General features: G+C 36.5%; 1 protein-coding gene across 15 annotated transcripts in view; it reads left to right on the forward strand.

Moving 5' to 3' along the window:
- Positions 1-15967, forward strand: part of LOC105490003 (neuroligin 1) — a 926407-nt gene that overhangs the window by 121718 nt on the left and 788722 nt on the right. The window contains exon 1 of one of the 15 annotated variants that reach the window (XM_071091254.1): positions 2881-6983. The exons of the other annotated variants lie outside the window; for them this stretch is intronic. The gene's annotated coding sequence lies outside the window, so the exon portion shown is untranslated. Of the gene's footprint in view, positions 1-2880; positions 6984-15967 lie in introns of those variants that run through there. 15 annotated transcript variants of the gene reach the window in all.

A 15967-nucleotide genomic window follows, 5' to 3' on the forward strand; every position in this document is an offset into this window, starting at 1 on the left:
TTGTGACTTCAACACTTACAGAAAACACAAATATTTCATATCATTTTACAGTTGTTACAGACATTTTAAAATATTATTTTTACGCATCCCTACCTTGAAATTATGGTAGCTATTAGACCTGCTTCTATGTTTTATTACAGAATGTGCTAAGAGACACATAAATACCCATATTACATTTAGTCAAAAATTGTTAACAATATTATTGGTTCCATCAGAATTCTATATTTGTTTATTTTTAATGAATTTTAAAATATTCTGGGACAAGGACTTGGTTCACCAGATTGCCAAGAGGTCCCTATCACAAAATGATCAAGAACTACTGCATTATGCTATATTTTCAGTTGTGTCATTAACTGTGTAGTGTTCAGAAAAACTTTTTAAGGAGGAGACTCTAGTTTTTAAAAGAAAGGTCAAAATGAAAAAGAATGTCACAGGTTGTACATTCAAACTTAATTGTAACACTTGGTTTTTCAAATGATTGTGTAGGTGTCTTGCCTTAATGTGCAGTATTCTTTTTCATCCTTATTCTTCTTTACCCCCAAACCCTTCTCACTTCAGGCAGAAACCGAGATTTTGAAGTAGGGTTGGGTCCCTGAACACTTGCTACTTCACACTTCGCTGCAGGAAAATAATTATTTTGGATTAAATTTTTTCACTTCTGCTGTAGGGAATAAATACATGTTTGCTGCTGATCAGGAAGAATTAACTTCAGGTTTACTCTATTCTGGACCACACAAATCTATGCTTTTGAATGGAAGGTGGAACCAAGAACCACCCTTAACATTTTGTCACACTGAGAGTGGAGGAATTGGTTGAGGAATCTTTTCATGGTCTGTAAAGGACAATTAAATCCATCCAATTAAAATTTAAAAAATGATAGCACAATTAGCTCTCTCTTCTTAACTGGATTGTTTTGTTTTTGAATGGAAATTTTCATTTCTTATGGTCATTACTAATGCCCAATAAGAGAGAATATATTTGAATTCTATGATTGCTATTGAAATAATTATGATTTCACTTAGTATGTCCACCATAGTACGTGGTCTTCAGCAAATTAGCAATTAATCATTTGTCTTTGTGATTGTTTTCAGGTAATAGTTATTTATGTAAATGTAGAAATTTTTTATATGTTGTATTGATGAAATTATTTCAAAATGCAGTACATCTTTCCTTACTTTCCCAAATAGTATGTGTGTGTGTGTGTGTGTGTGTGTGTACATATATATTCCTGCCTACATTCTAAAAATGATTTAATCGTGACTATCGGTATTACATTATTCTAAATATGACCCACTTTTCCTGACAGTTGTTAGAATATGAAAAAATGCAAACAGGCATTGGTATTAGGGAAGACATTGGCTTTGAAGCAACGTATCTGGGTTTAACTTCTGGCTCCTCTATTAAACATGCAGTTTTGTGACCCTGGACAATTTACTTAGCTACAGCTCAGTTTACTCAACTGTAAAAAGGGGTAATGTTAACGCCACCACATACTACCTCATTAATTGAGAAGTACATATCAGGTACCTAATAAATAGTAGTGATTAGAATTCATGTGTTGTAAATTCTGTCTTAAGGACAACTGAATACTTGGTGTTTTCTCCTATAAGAAAGATCCATTTTAGGGTTCTTTTGTCTACCTTTAGTGGCTAACATATCACTGCTAAGAGTATTTGTAACCTGTAACTCTTTTCTTATTTTTGCTTTGGCTTTTTCTTCTTCTCTTTGTAATTTTGGCTTGTAAGTTTTAGTGTTATGATTAGCAATTCTTTTGTTTTACAGCCAAGGTTACAAAGGTATTACTACATGTCTATTCTATTTGATCAATGAGCTAATATATTACATTATGATGCATGTAATTATTTTTTTCTGACAGATCCTTTTGTGTCTTAGGTGATTTTATGTCATCGAGGACTTTTATTTTCCACTTGATCTTGTTTGGAACACCATGAAACTACCATGGAAAATAAAATGTAAGCCAGGGAGGTTTTCCTGTGTCATCTTCGCTATCCCCGAGGCTCTCCATGTTGTATATCTACAGGAACATGATTACATCTTAGAAGTGCCAGGAGAAAATAGGTTGGGGTAGAGGTACATGATTCTTCCCGTGGAAGTGCCTTTTGCTGTATAGTTGTTCTTCTCTGGAGCCCTCTACTCCTGCCTTCCCTCTGCAACTTTTTTGTCTGCTGGTCCTGGGGGTCATTTGCCAGTTTCTCCCAAGTTAGCAACCTTGAGATTTTGTCCTGCTCATTAAAAAAGAAGTCCACAGCTCTTCAGTTTGCTTCTCAAGGATTACAGTTCTCCGGTCATATCAAACTCTCCTCTCTAGGGCTAACAGCCCTAGGGTGAAGTTGAGGGAGGCAGGTTGTTTCCTAGTGGGGTCAAGCCCAGCCTGCACTCTTTTCCTGGTCTGACTGCTCATTCTAACCCCTGACGCTGCTGCTCCAGCTCAACCAGCCCATTTGTATCAGGTGTCTTCTCTTTGATAATGCAAAAAGTTTCCATCATCGTCCTGATGTTCTTTTGATATTTTCACATCATAGTTCCATCATCACAAGTCCATCAGAAAGATGGCACTTCTGGAATACATACAAATTTCTTCCTTACAGGGTCTATATTTAAGAATATTTTGAAACCTGAAGTTCATCAAATAGTATCTCATTGTTATAAAGTCTCCTTCCCCACCACCCACCCACTGCCACAAGTAAGGCTCTAAGTAAAATTCTAACATAACCTATTCAGCTCCAAGTCAAAACTTGTTGCTACAAAGTAAGTATATGTATAACACATCTTGATGTTTTTAACATTTAGATATTTTGAAGGATTTTTCAATGATTTGCATCTCATTTGATTTTTTTTTTCCATATATAGTTCCCATTACTCTTTCTAGATTTGTTTTTATTTTTTCAAATTTTGATATCAAAAAGGTATTTAGTTCATGACCAGCCTGGGTAACATAGTGAAACCCCGTTTCTGCATAAAATACAAAAATTAGCCGAGTGTGGTGGTGTGTGCCTATAGTCTCAGCTACTCAGGAGGCTGAGATGGGAGGGTCACCTGAGCTTGGGAAGTTGAGGCTGCAGTGAGCCATGTTGTGCCACTAAACACTGCACTCTAGCCAGGGTGAAGGGAATGAGACCCTGTCTCAAAAAATAAATGAATAAATTTTAAATAGTATTTCTATATTCATGGATTTTAAATGATTTTTTTTTCACTGGCAAACAATAAGTCAGGATATGTAACTAAATAGCATAGTTATATAAGAATAGTGCCAACATGCTTAGATTAATTTAAGAACATCAAAAATTATACCCATATGAAACTATAAGGTCCATACACTACATGTTTGAATTTTAAAAGTATTATTGTATATTTTGTTCTATAGAATTGTGAATTGATTGTTTTGATGTCTTTTGCACCACTGAGTTAATTTCAGGAAAATGAATTTGCTTGTAAACTATGAGAAATATCCAATTTCAATGGATATGAAGGAGATAAGCACATGGAGTATGCTTCAGTGCACAGAACAGCAGTTTTAGTCACAGGAATAGATTTGATAGGAATCACATTTGGCTGTAACAAGAATCTACATATGGAGCAATGTACAAGGTAAATTCTCCATTTGCAGGATCAGAATGTAAGGTGGATTTAAATATCTTCCAAATTTTAGAATTCCACATAACACAATTTTTCTTTCTGTTTATGAATATAGAAGAAGCCTGCTGGAGGACAAGTAGAGAAACTGAGACTTCAACTCTTTCTTTAAATTTGGTTCCCTTATTCAGTGTGATGACTGATATCACTCACCTGGACCATTTAACTGACTACTGCACTCTTGGCAAGTGTTAGTCTCCATTAGGCTCAGCAGATGATATCATCACTGCCCATATGATTAAATGACACTTAGTAATATGGATTTTCCAAATTGTGTAGTGTCTTCCTGGTATATCATCACTATCCCCATTCTATAGCCAGAACACAGGTGAGTTTGGCTCTGCAGTGACAGGTTCAGATAGATAAATATGAGAATGGGAGGTTTTCATTTGCTATTGGCATTGTTTAACATTCATAAAAAATTGTTTTATTGCCCAGATGTTGGAAATGTATTAATTATCGTATTGGCTCTTGGGCCTAGTTCTTGCAAGAATGATAGTAGATGCCAGAAGCTAAATAACCTTTTGTCATACTGCTGAATAAAGGATTGTTTGTGCTCTCCAGTTGATAAATTATCTCTGTGCCTTGTCATTATAAAAAGAAACTCATCTTGTTCACTAGCCTGACAGGAGATGAGAAGGCCCTAGAGAGCACAAAGGGAGTTTTTCCTTTCACAAATCACATGTAGGATGTATGCTGTGGGTCCTGTCTGGAAATGAATGTGGAAAGAATCCAGGATGAAGCATACAATTTTCATTGTTACTACTTGGTATATGATAGATTATTACAAATTTTCAAGATTAAGGCTTTCCTTTTACTCATACTAACTTATCTGAAATCCAGGAACCAATTCTAGCACAGACAAATGTTCTTTTGCGCATAGTTGAGAAAGAAAAGGAAAGCTTAAAATTTCAATGCAGCTAAGATGATATCAATAATTTTATGATTATTCTATTAGTTTGTGACAGGGATTCATGGGGACATTTGATATGAAGGCATATGGTTTTGTGTTAAAGAGAAAAAGCTCAGTTATTCCTTTAGTCCAGTGTTTCTGCTAAATAAAATGCACTGAAACTTGCAAATGGCAGGTTGTTTATGTTATTAATAAACTTTATTTTATATAACCCATTTTAGGTTCACAGCAAAACTAAGGAGAAAGTAAAAAGGGTTCCCATATGTCCCCAGTCCCCACACACTCACCACCTCTCCCATTATTGACAAACATCCTGAACTCAGTTGGTACCTACATTGATACATCAATATCACCCAAAGTCCATTGTTAACATTAGGGTACATTCTAAGTGTTATACATTCTGTGGATTTAGACAAAGGTATAATGATTTTTATCCAGCTTGGTGTTCCCTGAGCTTCCTTGATCTGAGGTTTCGACATTAATGTGGGGAAATTTTCAGTCATTATTGCTTCAAATATTGCTTCTGTTTCTTTCTTTCTTTTCCTTCTGGTATTCCCATCACATGCTTGTTAGATCTTTTTTGGTTATTCTACAATTCTTGAATATTGTGTTTTGTTGTGGGTTTTTTCAGTCTTTTTTTATCTTTGCTTTTCAGGTTTAGAAGTTTTTATTGTCATATCCTCAAGTTCAGAGATTTTTTCCTCAGCTGTGTCCACTCTATTATGAGTTTACTGAAGGCATTTTTGACCTTAATTCTTAGAATTTTCATCTCTCTGCTCACATTATCCATCTGTATTTTTCACATTACCTACTTTTTTCATTAAAGTTATTTGCATATTAATCATAGCTTAAAAAATTCCTTGCCTCATAATTATATTGCAGGATATTTTCTTGACCCCCTCCTAAGACTCATGACAGGGGTGCATCACTTACTAAGCCCACCCACTCAACCCCTCATGGGTGAGAACATGCAAACAAACAAGGGCAGGAACCAGCTGCTTTGGTGCTGGCAGAAGTGAACTCCAGGCACGCTCATGGCAGCATCCAGGTCAGGGCGCCTGCCACCCCAAGACCCCAGAGACTGAGTTACAATGGTCTCTTAGCTCTGCCATCCGCAGACAGCAGTGTGTTATCAGCTCAGTGGGCCCTTTGCCTTCTCGCATGGGGCAGCTGCCTTCTGCCAGCAAGGGCAAAGGGTCAGTGTGACAGTCTTTTTTGGTATCCACACCCAGTGCATCTTGAATTCTTGTCTGGTGCCCAAGAGGAATGAGGCCACATGCACGAGTTGAAGGTGGTGAATGTGGATAATTTTATTGAGTGATGAAAGTGGCTCTCAGCAGAGAAGGGAGCTGGAAAGGGGACAGGAACGGAAGTCACTCTCCCCTGAAGTCAAGCCGCCTCTCTCTGATGTCCAGCCATTGTCTCTGAAGACAAGCTATGTCTCTCCAACATCCAGGGGCTTCTTCCCGATGTCCAGCTGTTTCTAACCTCTACCGGCTCAGTCTGGGGTCTTATAGGCGCAGGATGGGGACAAGGTGGGCCATAGGTAGTTTTGGAAAAGGAAACATTCGATTGATAAAAAGACATTATTCAGAAAGAACCAGTTGGGAGAGAGTGGACACACAGGGACGGAAGTTCTCACTTTGGACTGCGAGTTTCAGGCTTTTTGGTTCAAAGGTGGGGATTTGCCAGGGACCCACCCCTGTCTGCCTAGAGTTTCTCTGCACCTGTCACTGTCAGTTACAACATTTCTATCACATCTGACTCTGTTATGATGTTTGTTCTGTTTCATTTTTGCCTTTAGTATGTCTTGTAATTTTTATGTTGAAAGATGAGCTTGATGTATGGGTAAAAGAAATTTCAGTAAATATATCTTTAGTAATGCAAAGTAAGACGTGGAAGGAGGGAAATGTTTAAGTCTTATAATTAGATGTCCGTCTTTTGGTGAACCCCTATCCCTGGACTGTGAACTTTCAAACACTTCTCGAGTCCCCTATTTCCCAAAGTGTGCTACGAGAACTAGAGGAAGCTGAAGTTAGATATTGCCCTTCCCCTAACTGGGTTAGGCTCTGATAAACATTGGCACATTAGGTTCTGGTAGAATAGTTTCTCCTGAGGGCAGACTTTGTTACAGAATGTTCTGATGTATTTGAAATGGCTACAGTTCCCCTCCCTCTGATGAAAATGAGATTTTTTTTTCCTTTGATAATTGCTCTGAGGAGGTAGTAGAGCTCATGTAGGTAAAACTCGCAAAAGAAAGGGTATGCCTCTACGACTAATCCTTTCTAGACTTTTTTGGAACAAGTCTCACTTTCAGACTTGTTCAGATTGAGCCTTCAGCAATTTGTCAATTACAGCTTAGGTTTTCCTTCCCCAGCACTGCTTCCAGTGGAGGTTTTCATGGATTTCTGTTCACGTAAGTTGTGATTTTCTATATTTGCCTTTCTCGCTAATTTTTGAAGCAGTGTTTTGCCCTGTAACCTCACTTCTCTGACGAATCTAAGAAAAGTTGTGGATTTTTCTGTTTGTTCAGCTTCTCATTTGTTATTAGCACAGAATGGCAACTTCTAAGCTCCATACATACCAAAGTAGAAACCAAAAGTTCCAGTTTTCTTAATGAAATATGTTCTCATTGTTTGATAAATAAAATAGAAATGTTCTCACTGTTTGGTGAAATCTTCCATCACTTTCATTAATGTATGTATTGGCTGGGCATGGTGGCTCACACCTGTAATTCCAGCACTTTGGGAGGTCGAGGCAGGAGGATCACTTGAGGTCAGGAGTTCAAAACCAGCCTGGCCAACATGATGAAACCCCATCTCTACTAAAAATACAAAAAAAGTAGCTGGGAATGGTGGTGGGTGCCTGTAATCCCAGCTACTCGGGAGGTTGAGGCAGGAGAATCATTTGAACCCAGTAGGCAGCAGTTGCAGTGAACAATGTGTTGTGTTATATATTGTGTAACAATGTAATGTGTTACATTAACATTGCTATGTCTAATGATACCATGAGATCATGTTAAGTTACTCACTGCCCTTCTAAAACATACTGACTGCACACATAAAATAAACAATGCTCAATATATAAGTCTAATCTATTCCGAATGAATCATATGAGATTTAATTAATATGTTTTTAAAAGTCATACCGGGTTATACTGAAGAATAATTACCTGAAATTTATCTATTTTTTGAGATTTAAAAAAAATTTTATTTCAATAGTTTTTTGGGGTAGAGGTGGTTTTTGGTTATGTGGATAAATTCTTTTGTGGTGATTTTTGAAATTTTAGTGCACCTGTCACCCAAGCAGTTTACACTGTACCAGATATGTAGTCTTTTATCCCTCAACTACCTCCCCTTTTTCCCCAGCCCAAGTACCCAAAGTCCATTATATCATTCTTAGGCCTTTGTGTTCTGGTGGCTTAGCTGTCACTTTCTAGAATTTATTTATTTATTTTAAATTTTAATTATCGTAAAACCACTTAGCATCAGATTTACCCTCTTCACAGATTTTTAAGTATACAATATAACATTGTTATCTATGGGCACAATGTCTCACAGCACAAATCAAGAATTTATTCATCTTGGAAAGCTGACATTTTGTGCCCATTGGTTGGCAACTTCTTGTTTCCCCATACCACTCAGCCCTGGCAACCACAATTATATTGTTTGCCACCTTGAATCTGATAATTTTAGGTATCTCATGTAAGGGGAATATTGTGGTATTTGTCCTTCTGCGATTGGCTTATTTCACTTAGTACAAGGTCCTTACTTTAATCTATGTTGTCACATATGGCAGGCTTTCCTTCTTTTCTAGGGCTGAATAGTATTTTATTGTATTCATATACCAAAGTAAATTTTTTATACGTTTATGTGTTGATAGTCATCTAGGTTGTCTTACATTTTGACTATTGTGAATAGTACTGAAATAAATATGGAAAAAAATGTCTCTTAGAAATCCTAATTTCAGTTCTTTTGGATAAATACCCAGAATGGGATTGCTGAATTATATGGTAGTTCTGTTTTTATTTTTTGAGGAATCATCAAACAGTTTTCCACTGTGACTGTACCAGTTTACATCCCTCCCAACGGTGCACAAGGGCAACAATTTATCCACAACCTCACCAACACTTACTTTTTCTCTTTTTGATAATAGCCATCCTAACAGGTGCGACATGATATCTCATTGTGGTTTTGACTTGTATTTCCTCAATTATTAGTGATATTGAGCATCTTTTCACACCTGTTAATCATTTGTCTTTTTTGGAAAAATGTGTATTCAAGGTTTTAGCCCATTTTTAAATCAAGTTATTACTTATTTTATTATTGAGTCCCTTATATATTTTGGAGTTTAAGCCTTTATCAGATACAGGATTTGCAAAACTTTCCTGTCATCATGTAGGTTGCTTTTTCACTCTATTGATAATTTCCTTTGATTTGTAGAAGCATTTTAGTTTGCTGTAGTCCCACTTGTCTATTTTTGCTTTGGTTGCCCATGCTTTTGGTGTCACATTCATAAAACCATTGCTAAGACCAATGTCATGAAATTTTACCCTGTGTTTCTTCTAATAGTTTTATAGTTTCGAATCTTACATCTAAGTGTTTAATATATTTTGAGTTGATTTTTGTGTGATAGAAGGGCCCAATTTCATCTTTTTCATGTGAATATTCAATTTTTACAATACCATTTATTGAATAAATTATCCTTTATCCATTGTGAAACTTGGTATTCTTTTTTTTTTTAGGTTTTAATATTTTATTTTTTTACTTGTAGCCCTCATTTCCTGGAGATTAGATTGGCATTCCTGCTGAAGATCAGTTGACCATATATGCATGGGTTTATTTCTGGACTCACTATTCTGTTCCATTCTTATATATTATCTGCCTGTATGCAGTAGCACACTATTTTGACATTCTTCATTTTTATCATAAAAGGGTCTTGCATTTTATCAATTTTTTTCTACATTTATTGAGAGACCAAGTGATTTTTATCCTTTCTGAACTCAATTTTACAAATTTATTTTTTTGACTGCTACCTTCAATTTAGTTTTCTTAAATTGTCACTGACCTTGTATATATGGAAAGTACTGTCTTGGGTGCTTCTAAAAATGTGCTGATGAGGAAATCATCCCTGATAATAGTGACAAATTTTTCAATGGAGCACATATTATTAAAATAGAAGGAATAATACAAGGGTAAGAGCCTGGATACTCTAACTTACTATTATGTATTGCATTCTCTAATTCCTTTTTATTGAATACACTGAAATCAATATGTCTAATCCATACAGCTCTCTTGAGTTCTAGCTCCACCTTTTCATACACTGTCTTCATATCTCCATCTAGATAGCCAGAGGTTTATCAAATTCCAGGTGACAAAAACAGAATTCATGCTCCTCCTACAATATACTCCTCTTCCTGAACTTTTTGTATCAGCTAATGGTAATTTCGCCCCTTCTCTTGAACTCTCACCCAAACTGTTAAAATCACCTTCCAACTCTTCCTTCCACCTCCAGTCTCTTCTATCTTTGACATAGATGCCAAGAATTATCTTTCTATATTGTAAACATTGTTATATCTATTTCTCCCTCTAAAACCCTTCGGTGGCTCGTCATTGCCTAGAAAACAAAGTCCAGATTTCTCAACATCACATTCAAGAAATCTGCCTAGCTGTTCAACTTTATGTGTGTTCTTCATACAGTATTTTCATTGTACTCTCTATAAAACATGTCGCTTCCCATCATTCTGACACCAATAGGGCATAGGAAGCAAAAGAGTATTAGCAGAAGACCATGATTTTCGAGCTAATAAATTACTGAGTATAAAACCTGACTTCAATAGTTTGGTAGTAATATGAATAATACAAATTGATTAGCTTTAGCTACTTCATATAATTATATTAAGGATTCAAAAGACTGACTCTATATATATACATATTATCTTACTATCTGTCATCACTATGTACTTAATTTATTACCATTCTATTCATATATCTTTAAGTATTAGATCTGCCACTTAGTAGGCAATTAATAATTTATTAATGTAATTATCCTCATCAGTCATTTGTTATGTTCTCATAAAAGCTTCTTCTAGTTTCTGTTAATTAATTTTTGACATGCATCAAGTTGTTCAAAGAGGGATATATGCACATTGTTTTATAATTCCTTGTGTTCACTATCTATCTATTCCAGTATGAGTTTCTCATGGCCCTTAAATGAAGTAATGAGAAGGGAATTCAGAGTTAGAATAGAAGACGCATGGAGGAATTAGTTGCAGAACAAAGAAGGGCAAACACGGACCACTCACTGTGGAAGTTTATTCATAGCTACTGTTGTTTGTCATTTCCTTCACTCTCAGAAAACTTCTTGCAAAATATCTCTCACTCTGTCTTCTGAATCTCAATACTCTCTCTTACTCCTCAAACAGACACAGTGTGAATTCTGCACCCATTACTCATTGATAAAATCACTTATTCAAAATATACAATGGACTAATTTTTAGTGCTTATTATATTTTCTTTTAGCTATATTTGACATGTATACAATACTTATATAAGTATTGTGGGTTGCCTTTTGTGATACTAATGCTCTCCTTATTCTCTAATTTTTATTTCCACTATTCTTTGTTTTGTATATTTCACTCTTACTCCACAATTGTACCACCCTTTATGACATTTCTTTAAAGTTTGTTCTCTTCTTTTTCTATGTAAACTTTTGCTGAAGCAATTGCATCTACTTTCATGACTTAAATTTTGGCTTTTATAGTTATGATTTCCACATCTATACTTCTAGCAACTGAAGACTAGTATATTCAAGTGCTTATGGGACATTTTCACTGGGATATCTTTCAGATACCCTAAACTCAATGTATAGAATGTTGAATTCAAAGATTTTCTCTGTAAGTCTAGTCTTTCTTCTTTGTTCCTTATCTCAGTGAATATATAATCATATTGTTACTTTAGCAGATAAATTTGGAATTTTTCTTAACTCCTTTGTTTTTCTCATCTCCAAAATCCAGTTATCAAATCTTGTGTGTCTAAACTCCTCAACATGTTTTGAGTCTATTCAATTTATCCCATCTTTTAAAATTCCCATTATTGGCCAAGAATGGTGGCTCATGCCTGTAATTCTAGCACTGTGGGAGGCTAAGGTGGGCAGATGGCTTGAACTCAGGAGTTTGAGATGAGCCTGAGCAACAAGGCAAAAACCCATCTCTTCAAAAATAAAAAAATACAAACAATTTAGCCAGCCTGATGGCATGCACGTGTACTCCCAGAAACTCAGGAGGCTGAGGTGGGAGGATTACCTGAGCCCAGGGAGGTCAAGGATCCAGTGAGCCACAATTGTGCTACTCCAATTCAGCCTGGGCAACAGAGCACCAAGCCCTGTCTAAAAAAAAAAAAAAAATTCCTATCATTATCTTCTTTTTATGGAATTGCTGCCATCTGCCATCATTTCCTAATTGGTCTTCCTCTCTCCAGTCTGTTTTCAAATATATGTCTCTTATCAAATTCTTTAAAACCCCTTATTGACACTTCAGTAATTTTTTCCTTGAATGGAACTCATTTTCATGATCCATTCCTTCTTTTCTAGCTTAAAAGTTACTTTCTCTGGAGATAACTTTATAGCATTCAAAATGTATGTAAGATGCCCTTTTTATAAGGTTCCCCTATTGTCCTTTGCATTCTGTATTAATAAACTTATCAGACTGTTCCACTAGTGCCAGGTTAGTTTTCTCCTCCATTAGACGGCAAGCTCCATGAAAGCACAGACCTTGGCCCTTTTTACTATTGTGTCCCTGAAGTCGAACAAAATGTATGGCATGAAGTAGCTACTTAAAAATATTTTCTTAATTTGGGGATGAAAACTAAGCAGACAGAAGACAATATGAATAATTGGAGGGATTTTGTTTGTTGGTTTGTTGACTTGTTTGAAAAGAGTTGGAGAAAAGGAGTGTCTCTTGTTTTTACTTCACATTTCTAAAGTAGTTTTTGTTCATTTTCATTAGCTAATATACACACATGCTACAAAATTGAAAAGCACAACAGAGTATACAGTGAAAAGTTAATCTGTTTGTGTCATCTGTCACCCAGTCATCCTTTTGCCCATCCTGGGGACAATTCCTGTGATTAGTTTTCTTTTCATCCTTCCATATACAGTCCATGTATTCTCAACATCTGTGTTTATATGTATGTGATTCTTTAAAACATTTTATACAGTCAGCAGCAGAATGCACTTTTCTGCACTTTGCTTTGGCAAATTTATCTATCTATCTATCTATCTATCTATCTATCTATCTATCCATCTATCTATCTATCAATCTATCTATCTCTCTATCTGTCTATCTATCACATCTATCTCCATGGTGGTAATATAGCATGCCCTAATTTTTAAACCCTCATGGAGTTCCAATATATAGATGTGCTATATTTTGTTTAATCTGCTCTACACTAATGGACAATTAGACTGTTCAAACCTGTGAAATAAAAGATATCACTACAATGTATATTCTTATACAATCATCTTCTGGTACACATGAGAAAAGGCTTTAAATGAGAAATTAGATCAAAGGGTGTATCTATTTTTAATTTTGAAAGGTTTTACTAAGTTGCCCTTATCAGAAACTGTACTACACTACTGCTCACATTCCTACCAGCTAGATCTTCAACTGCCTTTAGGCAATGACATCAATGCAGTGTGTTACCAGACAAATTTATTTTTGTCAAACCAATTGATTAAAAAGTATCTCATTTTCATTTGCATTTGTGCTAATGTAAGAAAGATACATTTTTTTCCTAAGATTAAGAGCCATATGTTGACATTTTTTTTTTCTTTTTGGTAAAGAGTTCACATGCTTTGCTCATTATTTTTCTAGTGAGCTAGGGGTCTTGTGATGAGCTATTTCCAAATTATACAGAGTTATAAATATTTATATGTATGTACATATATAATTACATTTACTGTAACTATAATTATATGTAGGTATGTGTATACATAGTTATATATACTTATATATTATAAAGATATATATGTATGCATGTATTATATATATGAGTATGTATATGTGTGTGTGTGTACATGCATGCCTGTGTATGTGTGTGTGTGTAGTGCGTGTGAGATATGAGTTGCAAATATTTCCCTCATTCATCTCTTGTTTTCTGACTTTGTTCATGGAGTTTTTCCTCCTACTTTTGAGAATCTTGTGTCTCCTGCTTCTAACAACCTATGCTCATATGTGTGAGCAAAGAAATAACATAAAACTGGAACTTATATTTAAAGAGCAAGCAGAGTATAAAACTTTGAAAAATTTGCAGCCCAGCCACATGGTAGAAAAGAAAAATCAATTTTCAGGGGAGAAATTCAAGCTGGCTACAGAAATTCACATAACTAAAAGGAAGGCAAATACTTACACAATGGGGGAAAGGCCTTGATGGCATTTCAGTGACCTTCACAGCAGCCCCTCTTTATGGGCCCACAGAGGTCTAGAAGGATATAATGATCTGTTGGCTGTGTCCAGGGCCCTATTGTCCTGCACAGCCTCAGAATGTTGCTCCCTTTATCCCAGAAGCTCGAGCTCCAGCCGTGACTGAAAGGGGCCCAGCTACAGCTCAGGTCACTGCTTCAGAGGGTACAAAACTGTAAGTCTTTGCAGCTTTCATGTGGTGATAAACCTGCAGGTATGCAGAGTCCAAGAGTTGAGTCTTGGAAGCCTCGGCCTAGGTTACTATACTATGTATGGAAGAGCTGGAATGTCCAGTCAGAAAGTTGCTGCAGGGCTGGGGCCCTCATGGAGGACCTCTACTAGGGCAGCATGGTAGGGAAATGTGGGGTGGGAGACTCCACACAGAGTCCCCACTGGGACACTGCCTAGTGGAGCTGTAATTAGAGGGCTACTATCCTCCATACTCTAGAATGGTAGATCTACCAGCAGCTTGCCCCGTGAACCTGGAAAAGCTGCAGGCACTCAACACCAGCCCTTGAGAGCAGTTGCGGGGACTGAACCCCGGAAAGCCACAGAGGCAGAGCTGCCCAAGGCTTTGGAAACACACTCCTTGCACAAGTGTGCCCTGGATGTGGCACATGCAGACAAATATTATTTTAGAGTTTCCTATTTAATATTTAATGACTGTCCTGCTGGGTTTTGAATTTGTGTGGGGCCTGTAGGCCTTTTCTTTTGGCCAATTTCTCTCTTTTGGGATGGATTATTTACTGAATTGCTATATCCCCATTGTATATTGGAGGTAACCAACTTTTTTTTTTTTTTTAATTATTATCTTACAGCCTTATAAGTGACTTTCTTTATCTCAGATGAGAGTTTGGACTTCAGACTTTTGAGTAAATGTTGGAATGAGTTAAGACTTTGGGGAACTGTTGAGAAGGGATGATTGTATTTTGCAGTGTGGGGACATGATATTTGGAGGGGCCGCGGGTGGGATGATATGATTTGTATCTGTATCCCCACCAAATCTCATGCCAAATTGTAGTCTGCAGTGTTGGAGGTGGGACCTGATGGAATCATGGGGCGGAGTTCTCATGAATGGTTTAGCATCATCCTCTTGGTGCTGTTCTCGTGATACTGAGTTCTTGTGAGGATTGGTTGTTTAAAAGTGTGTAGCATCTTCCTCATCTCTCTCTTCTCATGCTTTGGCTGTGTAAAATGTGCCTGCTTCCCCTTTGCCTTCTGCCATGATTGTAAGGTTTCTGAAGCCTCCCCAGAAGCAGAAGCCGCTATGCTTACTATACAGCGTGCAGATCCGTGAGCCAATTAAACCTCTTTACAAATTACCCATTCTCAGGTATTTCTTTATAGCAATGCAAGAATGGATTAATACAGTCTCATAACATGCTGCTGGATTCTATTTGTACTATCTAGTCCAATATCATAGGAGTAGATGCAAAATTTTGTTGAGATGAGAATGAACAAATGTAGGGACTTGTTATTGATAATCTTTTCCACTTCACTGAAATAAAAGGAGTAATAATCTATGTAGTCACTTAGCATTTGTAAAGCCCACACTAGAAACTAAGTACTGAATTAATGCTGCGGCTGAGAATATGGAAAGGGCATTATTTCTTTCTTCAAAAGCACACAACTGAGTGGGTCAGAAATATGGCCAACAAGTCATAATGTAGTGTGGTCAAAGCTTTTATAGTAATAGGGCCATTAAAACTCAGGGACCAGCATAACCTAGGATGTGTGAGGGAGTTGCAGGATGCATAACAGGTAGTGACATATAATCTGGCTTGGAGACCAAAAACTTAATGTAAGTTTTTGGAGAAACAACTGGGTGGAGTTTGTTAAGGAACAAACAAACAGAAGAGATGGTTTTAGGTAACCCAGACATTAAAAGAAGAGCCAACTTGAATTTAAAACATATTTTTAGAGAGCTACTTTTAAAACTAC

The sequence above is a fragment of the Macaca nemestrina genome, chromosome 2, assembly GCF_043159975.1.
Source record: "Macaca nemestrina isolate mMacNem1 chromosome 2, mMacNem.hap1, whole genome shotgun sequence".
Classification (NCBI taxonomy): Eukaryota; Metazoa; Chordata; class Mammalia; order Primates; family Cercopithecidae; genus Macaca; species Macaca nemestrina.